Source organism: Desmodus rotundus, chromosome 1 (genome assembly GCF_022682495.2).
Source record: "Desmodus rotundus isolate HL8 chromosome 1, HLdesRot8A.1, whole genome shotgun sequence".
NCBI lineage: Eukaryota > Metazoa > Chordata > Mammalia > Chiroptera > Phyllostomidae > Desmodus > Desmodus rotundus.
Genome location: NC_071387.1, coordinates 126533101 through 126543306, shown reverse-complemented (window position 1 = coordinate 126543306; position 10206 = coordinate 126533101). Strand labels below are relative to the sequence as shown.

At 42.5% G+C, this 10206-nt stretch overlaps 1 pseudogene; it reads left to right on the top strand.

The window, feature by feature from the left end:
• The first annotated feature begins 3109 nt into the window (after nucleotides 1–3109).
• Nucleotides 3110–6278, top strand: LOC112314729 (B-cell CLL/lymphoma 7 protein family member B pseudogene; annotated as a pseudogene).
• The last annotated feature ends 3928 nt before the right edge of the window (nucleotides 6279–10206 follow it).

Genomic DNA, 10206 nt, shown 5'->3' with positions numbered 1-10206 from the left:
AATAGAAGTCCATAAGAATACACTTTGGTTTATCAGCTGAACAGTTGGAATCTAGATTCTTCCCAATTTCTGTTCTACCATTATCAGGGAGATGATGATGATGGTTTTTCTCAGCACTATTTGGCTGCTGTAGTACTAACCATCACATTTTAATAGCATCCTAGGCAGGAAGGAAGTGGACAGTGTCATAAAGGGCCTTTACTTCATGATGTCCTTTCTTCTATTCCTATGTTAAACCTTGATAAAAAGCACCCCAGCAAGACTCCCGCTATAGCCGATGCAGAGTTCCATGACTGCTGGCGAAGGAGAAAATGATACCTACATAATTGGCACAGACCAATACAACTTATTTCCTGGGATGGACACACTGCCATCCAAGCACACTACGATGCCTCTTAACCTGGAAAGATGAAGAAATGGCTATTGGATGGGCTAGCACCAATGACTACCTTAACACAGATCTTTCCTCAATGTCACTTAAGCTGAGGACACTTTTGGTAACCATTAATCTTACACTAGGACTTAGGATGATTTTCATAAAGTACTATGGTATGAATTAAGGAATGACTTTACTGAGAAAAAGCAAAACTTATAAAGCTATGAGTTTGTAAGAGAAGAGAAGTTAATGATCCTCCATCTTCCAATTATTCCATAAAGAACTATGCTGGGACCATGGACATTTTTCTGGAACAAAGTGCAGGTTTCTGTTTCCAATGAAGGGACCTGATTTTCCAGGACTTTCTATTGCTATACTCAGTTAAAGGATGCACAAACTCCATGGACATCAGGATTCTCATGCACACTCGATAGAGCAGCTTTATGGGGGCTTTATGCCACCACCTGATGACAATGGATTCTATAAAAAGTTTCAATCTTCTTGCAAACTTATTTTAAGAAGTTGCTCTCCCTGATGCCATCACAAAATTGAGATCTACTTATGCAAAACACTAAAGTCAGAAGACACAGGAGTCTCAGCTGTCAGCTGGAGTCCCTCCAGGAGGAGCTGTCAACCATGGAGGCCACAGTGAACAAAGTGGAGGGGAACGGAGGGAGAAAATGAAAACTTTGAAGTTCTTATTAGAGTTCTTGGCAAATGGTCTGCAATTGACAGAGACTCACCTTGAGGTAGGAGTAGAGGGATAATTTAATGAGAAGGAAGAAGCAGGCAAGAATCCTCAAACATTAAAGGCGAAATTTGCATTTTAAAATGTCGGTAGGGCAACAAGCACAAAGCTGTAGACAGGGCTGTGCTATGCCTCCCCTGAGGGTGATGCGTAGGTGCAAATGTGCCTGACAACCAGGGCTGCACTGGTTACCTATGCTAATTCTGGGCAAGAGCTCAGAGTTCACTGCCTCAGAGAAGCTTCTGAATAAATATGGTTGGTTGTCTCTCATAAAGTGCCGCTGTGTCAAATAACCTGTAAAACCTGCTAAAAGTTTGGGAAACTAAAAGGTTACAACTTTATATTTTGCAATCATTACTTATATATATAAGTAGTGCAATTTTATATTTAAAGAAGAATCCACTTAGTACATTTTAAATGACGCCAATAAAAATACCCTGGGATTCTCTGTAAATATCAGCCAACCTACCTGTTTTTTTCCCTTCTAAATAAGGCAGAACATCTAATACATGGCCAAAGAGTTTGATTGCTCAGGGCCACCTCACATTAGGAGTAGTATTTGAAATACATTCTTTGAAAGGACTGTGAATACGGATAACTGATGTTGCAAAAATTGGGAGCAGGGAAGCATCAAAGAAAAGCTGCACCTGTGAGGGTAAACAGGCGAGAAAGACTTTACTCACAACTGCTGCCATAGAGGTGAAGACTACTGCAATCATGGAAAGGAAGTGAACGCGACTTTGGTAAAATAAAAGGCAGGAGAGAACAGTAAGATAACGTTAATAACACGACCACATTGGTCAGAAGGTAGAGTTGAGTTTGGAGAAGATTCAAAGATACGTTCCCCTCCTAGCAGAAGGGCAAGCCACGGGGAAACGGGGGCTCGGGACTGCAGTACCCCACTCTGTTATTTGGGAAAGAAGAGGACTTTGGGTCAGTCTCCACTGGGACTCTTTTTAGCTGGTAAAGATTCAACAATTCTTTTCCTGCAGGAGAAAACAAAGCCTTATTTTGTAGTGTTTGCTAATTTCCATTCTATAAGTTCTCCCACGATGGCTGATTTCAATGTATAGATTGGATTATATTGACATGTGAATTTGGGAAGAAATGCTCACAACCAGGTCTCTGGAGGTAGAACCAGACAGCTCAAGCATACCACACTGCCTTTTAGCCAGATATACCAGCAAAAAGGAAGAAGCACAAAGATCTAAATAATAATAATAATAATAATAATAATAATAATAATAGATCCAACTCCTAATAAATGAAACTTCAGACTGGTGCATAAAGAGAAGGTTGGTTATGAATAGCTTAAGAATTATAACAGACTTAATGACTTATAACACCTTACAAATTGCAGCTGACTAAATGCCCATTACTGAATTCAGATGAAGAAACCAAGGGTCTCAGCTTCACATCAGTAGTGCACGGCCAAGTTGGGAATGAACCAGAGGACTAACTGCTTCCCAAATCCCCCTCCATGAGCTCAACTTTGAATGACAATCACAAATCTTTTCCTCAAGACCCACATCCTCAAAGCTGTCCTTTATTATCATACACAAGAGTTTACAATTCTCATAGGTTGATACCTCCATTAAGGAAGCACTTAACTGAAGATGTGGAAAAACAATATGAAAATTTGCCTGTGAGGGACATTGTTCCTCCATTATCATTCTCTGCACATTAGCGGGAGATATTCTGACATGATTCAGTGGGACAAGAAAGGAGTGATCTTTTTTTAACTCGGAAGGAGAAAAGTACAGAAAACTTCAATAGTTTGGTGCCCTACTGAAATAGATGGGAAAGCAAATGGAAGCCTGAAATGGGCAGGGAGGCAAAAATAAAGGCCCCTGGCAACAATAATCGGCAGACTTATTCATTTTTGTGTTCCTCAGGTTCAGCATGTGGCTGAACTCATAGTAGGTGCTGGATACTAGTTAGAAGAAAGGAGGGAAAATTGTAAGAAAATATGGACAGAAGGAACGATGGAAAGACAGAAGGACGAAAGGGAAGAAGAAAGTTCAGGAGGGAGCAAGGAGCACCTGGAGAGCTGTACTGTTAAAAACATAAGGAGTGTCTGGAAAAGGAATGAAAAAGCTGGCACAGTTGAAAAAGGAATGAAAAGCTGGAAAATGTGGCTGTACTTTGACATTTACCTAAGTGCTGACTTCTACAGCACTTAGAAAAGCGCTTCAGGTGCTGGCTTCTACAGCACCTGAAATTAAGTGAATTTTATTTGTGACATTTACCTTGCTTACCTTGCCAGAACATCATATTCTCCTGGCCACACAAATGTGTAGAACACATTTATAGAACACATTTATTAATTATTGTGCAGAACAAAGTGGTTTCTAATGTCATCTCTATATTTTACATTTAACAATAATTAAAATAAAATCAATGAAATATTTGTTTTTTAAATTGCTCAGACATTGTGGTTTTTTTCTTTGAAAAATAAGGGAGATTGTTTTACACAAAGCACATAACAAGGAGTGAAATAAAAGCTCTAGAAAAATCTCTCTTTTCATTCAATTAAGTAAATGAACTCTCCACCTAGATGATGCCCTCATTGGCATAACTACCATTGATTAATGGCAGTGTTTTAGATGCAAACATTGATAAAGGATTGTTCTGGTGTTAAAAAAAAAAGCACTATTCCATGAAGAATATTATATTCTCCCAACACAGTTCTTTTGTAGCAATATTTTTCATCTATTATCCAAACAATAATTCTCCCAAAGTACTCTCAGAAAATAGATATAAGATTGTTCATGGATTTTTAATTGTCACAGTTTTTTTTAAACTTAGTAATTATCAAAAGTTGAAAATTCCTCCATTAGTTAGGATTCCCTGACCAACAAAAAAGCATTTATGTTGTGAATATTTTTATTATGCAAGTAAAACCTTCCCAATATTCTGTACATATAATGCTATTAATTGGTGACTTTTCCAGGACCCTCTAGGGGTGCGGGGGGGAAGCTCTACTACAATTGTAGTTGTCAGGATCAGCTGCTTGTTGAGTGAGAGAAATATATTTCAGAAGCCAAAGCTGATTTTGATTGTTAAGGTGCAGAATGCCATTTTTCCTTTAGTTTAAAAACTGTAAAAAGTCTTTTTCACGTCTTTTTTTCCCTTTTTTATCTCTCTCTGTTCAGAGGAAAAATGATTATTGCCAGTAGGAGCTAGGTATCTCAAGAAAAGTAAATCCCTGACAGAATGTACATCTTCTGGATAAGGGAAGATGATGGACTGAAGTCATTTTACAGAGTGAAGTTTCAGAACAAACCAGAGGAAGACATCCAAGATGAACTGAGTGAGCTGCTGTGAAGATAAGGCTACAGTCCCGTGCTTTAAAGGAATGAGGCCTGGGAAGAAGCAGGTGGTAGGTGACAGGATTTAACAAATTTAATTAACTCACACTTCAGGAATCCCCAGTGCACTGAAAGGACACTTAAATGGATTTATTATATGAAAATTTAATGTAATAAAATCCCTGAGTTTTTTACCACACACAGGGAGAAGCTACGTTTAAACACCCGTGTACATCAGAGGTGATGATCAGCAGGGCACCGTCGGGAATGACAGCAGGGCCAGTACTAATTCAGGAACTGGCCGTGCCCTGCTCTGCCAGGCACTGACCCTTCAGTTACTATCATGGGCGACTTGGGGAATCCCTGGGAGAAAATCAGTAAATATCTACCAACTTCAGTGTTTTCTTTTCAGGGCCTCCTAACCGAATATAAGCCACATCTTGTGCCTATTTTTTCCTTCTTTAGAACACCCCCATCTCCTCCCATATCTACCTTCTTTGTACCTCATAGAAGATTTTGCTCAGCATTTTTCACTCCTTATCTGCTTATTATGTAAAACATATGCAATGTGGGTAGCACTTGGGGCAAGAAAGGAGAACCAGAACTTGAGTACTCATATGTCATAATTCGAGTTACACACATACGTCTTTACTGTGGTTATCTTAACTGACTGAGATAATTACACCTGAAGGGGTCTGTGCACGTCATGGGTGTTGAATGTGGATTTGAGAAGAAATGAACTGAAAACAGTTCTGTCTAGGAGGAGTTCTTTTAGATACCTCTGCCCTTCCCAAGCTGTCAGTGCGACATTACACTGTGCAGTCAGCCACGGGTATAGCCAACTATCAGAGTTGGGGAAGAATTTTTAACACATCGGATTCCTTTGGACTCACGGATATTCATTGCATACATCCTTGTAATGGCACTGCCTTTCTCCTTTGTTAACTGAGTCCCCTAGGATGGTAGAGTCAGTTCAAAGAGTGTACTAAATTCATTCAGTAAGCACTTTTCAGTACTGATGTGTGATGTCACCAAAACACTCAAAATCCTTTTGAGAAGTAGTAAGGTAGGGATGCATCAGGCACCAGCCAGCTGTTAGGGATGCTAGACAGGCATCCCTAAATTATAATGTAGGAATGATAAGTACCAATAGAACTTTGGGAGCTTCCAGCCAATATGGAGGTGTAGGTAGATTCACTGTGCCTCCTCGCACAACCAAAAGCAGGACAACAACAAATGTAAAAACAAAAAACTACCAGAACTGCCAGAAAATTGAACTGTATGGAAGTCTGACAACCAAGGAGTTAAAGGAGAAACACTCATCCAGACCGGGAGAAAAGGTGGGTGACTTTGGGTGACACATCCCTTAGGATATGTAAGTGAGTTCCTGTGACAGACAGCAAGGAGAAAGAAAAGTCAAAAGCGAATGGGTCAGCAGCCTGGGAACCTAACAGATTTCCCTCTGATGCCTCAGCCAATTCCTCTCTCCTTCTTGAATTCCAGGATGAAAACAGCAACCAGAGTTCTGTCTGATGTCTATCAACTCAAGGTGGACAGCAGCACTAACTCAAGCCCCAGCCCCCAGCACAGCGAGTCCTGAGCCTGGCACACACCTCTGACTTCCACACAGATGACTCTCAGCCTCCTACTCTGGTTCAGGAGATCCTTGAGGAGCCCTCCCTGCCTGCCTCGGAAGTGGCGGATGAACCTCCCACTGTCACGAAGGAAGAACCAGTTCCACTGGAGACAGATTGCTGAGGAAGAGGATGACTCGGGTGCCCCACCCCTAAAATGCTTCTGTGTGGACCAACCCACAGTGCTGCAGACAGCATCAGAAAACTAGCACCATCATGGCACCCTTCACCTCCTGGCCCCCTGCCTCTATTTATTGCGTTCTGGTTCTGACTGAGCTGTGTTGCTGGGATAAAGGCAAACACTGGGGTCCAGAGCCTGCTCATAAGACCCGTCTAGATTGGAAGGCTGACATAGGACTTGGGGTTTTAGCATCATCTTCCCATCCCTGGCACCTGTGTCTGCTTGCTCCTGAGGAGTACTCATGTCCTTTCTGTACCCCACGTAGGCAATCAGCAATCCCAAGGTTCATCTGTCACCTCCAGATAGCAGTCTCTGCTCCAGAACCTCTGGACTGAGCTGCTGGCACTTCTACAAGGAGAGATGTGGAAGGCACCCTTTAGAGAAGGGTGTCAAGAGTTACTTGAATTTGAATAGCAACTGTAGACTCCTGACATTGCCCATAGGGCTAGGCACCCTGTAGGCGGCTATTGGAGAATGCCTGGGTAGGGACTTTGAAGGGAAAGGCCTTTTCTCCACAAAAGGGCAGAAAAGTCCATATAGATTTCTTGCTGCCCTGGCACTTCTGCCCATTCCTGAGGTTTTCCTGCCTCTCGTGGGCTCTCTGGCTGCTGACAATTCTTTGTCCCCCACCATAACCATCCCCTTCCCCAAGCACACATACCGCCCATGCAGCATTGTTTTCACCGTACATTTCATTCCAGCGTTCCCTGCCTCCGGCCACGGTCCCCAGCTCTCATGCCACAAACTGCCCCAGCAAGAATATGAAGTGTGACGAGAGTACTCATCCCCCACAGTATCCCTGCAGCTCAGACTTTCTAGAAAGATTCCTTTTCTTTGAAATCTGCATGTTTAATTGAACTTTGTGATTTTATTTTTTGTTTCATAAAAGTTTAAGAAATGGAAATGGGCAACAGTCAGTGAAGACATATTTTAGCACTGAATAGATTATTTTTAAAATTGAACTATTTGAAATATGAGAAAAAGAATAGAAGTTTGGGGTATTCGCTATAAGAGCAACACAGGACAACAGCCTATTTAAGGACAGGGTGTGGGGAACTGTTCCAAGTGTGGGAAATGTGGCTCAGCCCCCACTTGGAAAACCAGTGGGGAGCAAGGTTGGCGGGCAGGACCCACGTCCATGGATAAGTTCTCCAGTGGGAAATCAGGCCTGCTTTGTACTTAGACTGCTATGAGACTTGCTCTTGCTAAAAAACTCCATCACCCTGAATTGAGGAAGCAAATGTTTACTGAGTATTTTTATCTTCCCAGAATCTGGGCTAGACCCTCCAGGTATGGGACAAACCATTTGGACCATTTCTTCTTTTACATTGCAAATGTCCTCCTTTGATGTATTCAGTGACTTCCTCTCCTGTGTCTGCAAAGATAACCACCCCAAACAAACCTTTGTGTAGTAAAGAGGACCTTTGATGTTAAGGGCCTCAAAAACCTATAAAGGCTGGTCACCCCAAGGCTCTTGGCCCTCCCCCCTTGAGGGAGTGGCCGAGGCACTGAGAGGTTCTCTCCTCTTGAGAGAGTGGCAGCGCTGTCCCTTTTCCCCCACAGGACGTTTGTAGTCCTTGTGTATGTGTATTGGAATACTGAAACCTCAACAGCAGATCCTGAGGGCCGAGATCCGCGTCAACAGGGGATAACTGTGGAATGCTTTTTGGAGGTGATGATGCTGAACTGGGTAAGTACCAGTGAGCCTGTCTCAAAGGGAAGGAGGAAAGGGTGTTCCAGGCAATGGTTTCACATAGTTACAAAGGAAGTGGGCTGAGAGTTATAAAGGGATATGAAGAGTCTGAGTCTGAATTCCCTACTTTAATGACTATTGAGTCTGGGCAGATAACTTTCTTCTAAACATCTATTTACTCATAGGCAGCATTAGAGAAAATGAGAGTGAAAGAGAAAGGACATTTAACAGCATGTAAGTACTCAATACATTGTATTTTATCTGGAAATTTTTGAGATATGTTCAGGGGACTGTGATTGTTTCTATATATCTGGAGTGCAAAGATTCAAGTGAAGTAATGATAATCAAGACAGAAAAGAGAGTTGAGGGCTAAAGGTCTTTCTGGGAGAAATTACTAGCTGTTGCAGACTGTAATTTCCAGAGGCAGATGCTGAGGTAGAGTTTGAAGTGCAAGACGTTCCTCAGAGATCCAAACTTACCAAAGAAAGAATGAGGCAGGAGGGCAGAGAAAGAATCAAGCTGTGAGGCAAGCCAGTGAAGTCCTGGCCACCCCTCCAGGGTGCTCTCGGGTAAGCACTGCCCCTGGGAGTTGTAGCAGCTGTATCCAGGGGGCTTACATGGCCCAGTCTTTACCCCTCTGCCTCACTTCATCCATATGCGGGCTGCCCCCAGAAGACGAAGACGGAGAGTGGCTGATGAGATAGACAAACTCCCTCCAGTTGAGTCTCAAGTCCTTCCCTGAAGGAGATTCGGGCAGGCACATCACTCCATCTATCAAAAGAGTGGTCCCTGAAAGCATGTCCTTCTCCCCTTCTGGGTGAAGAAAGATGGCCCTTGTCGGCTCCCTTGCAGTTAGGCTGGGCATCTGACTCTTTGTAGACAATGGAAATCCCATGAGTGAGTCTTCTGCTTCTCTTTTCCTACACCATGTTCGCCAAGGGGACTGCATGTTCCAGATGATGCAGCCGCAGGACAGAGAAGCTGCCATCTGCAGACTTGGCAGCGTGGCTACAAGGACATGATTTAGAAGGGTCCAACCTTCAGGATAACATAATGAGGAATTGTCACAGTTCTTAAGAAAGCCTGTGACATGATCAGATTTGCCTTAAGGAAGATCAATTCAGCTACACCATGCAAAACTTTTGAAAATGGATGAGGATGGAGGCAGACAACTTATTAGCTGCTGTTTGAGTGAGAGGACAAGGGAAAAGGATTTAGAGTCCCAGGAAGAAGAGCTGCAGTTAAGGGACAACTATACTATTTGATGACAGAATGGATGGAGGGCAGAGTAAGCAGTCTGGGGAGTGAGGCTGGTATCTTTTACTGTGTTTCCATCAGAGTGGCTTGGACAGGATAAGGAAGCAGATCATGTTTGCTAAATGCTTGTATGCCAGCCACTCTGCTAATCATTTTGTGTGCACTGCCCCATCTTCTCAACAGTCACTAGGCATCCCTCCCACTTGGCCTGCAGAACCCTAGCTTTATTTAGGAACTAGTGTTCATGTATCTTTAGGGGGGTTCTCTATCCCCTGGGATAAAAATGTTCATTAGTCTATACCAATCATGATTAATTCTAGGTCCATTATCAGTGATTTCTAAACGTGGTCATGTTACCAAAAATCAAGACAAAGAACAAAGTCTAGTGAGAGGCTTCTGTAATCATTTTTCTCATAAATAAAAAAAGGGGGGAAAATAGGGACTTGCTTGTTCTGCCTTTGGGAACTGCCACGTGAGGCCCTGATGCTAAGAGCTCCTGTGTGTTTTGGGGCCTGAAACAGTAAATTCAGAGAGATGACTCAGAGTCCTCATATTATGCAGCCACTAAGTTAACCAACTCTTTTACAGCCTACCTTGGGCTACATAAATGGGAGGTAGCACAATTTTCTCATTGTTCATGTTACGTTTAGTTCATTCAGTTACTTGCACCTAAAGACTCCTAATGATATAAATACTATAAATAGTTAATAAAACTATTGCAATGGTCATAACTTGCATGTCTTTTTTCCATGTGAAAAACTGTAAACCTGCTTTTTCCCACCCCTGTGTTTTAGTGTTGTCCATGTTTCAAGGAGGTCGGAGAATAAGTAAGGGAATAGCCCAAACTCCCCAAAGCTACCAGCAAGAGTGGGAGATCCTTCCAGGGATTTGGTAGTCACCCCAATGGAAGGACTAAAATCTTAAATGCCAGTATTCAGGAAGATAACTTGCTTTTTAAATTTTTTACTGAGACCTGACCTGAGGATTCTACAGTTTCAAGTTTTCT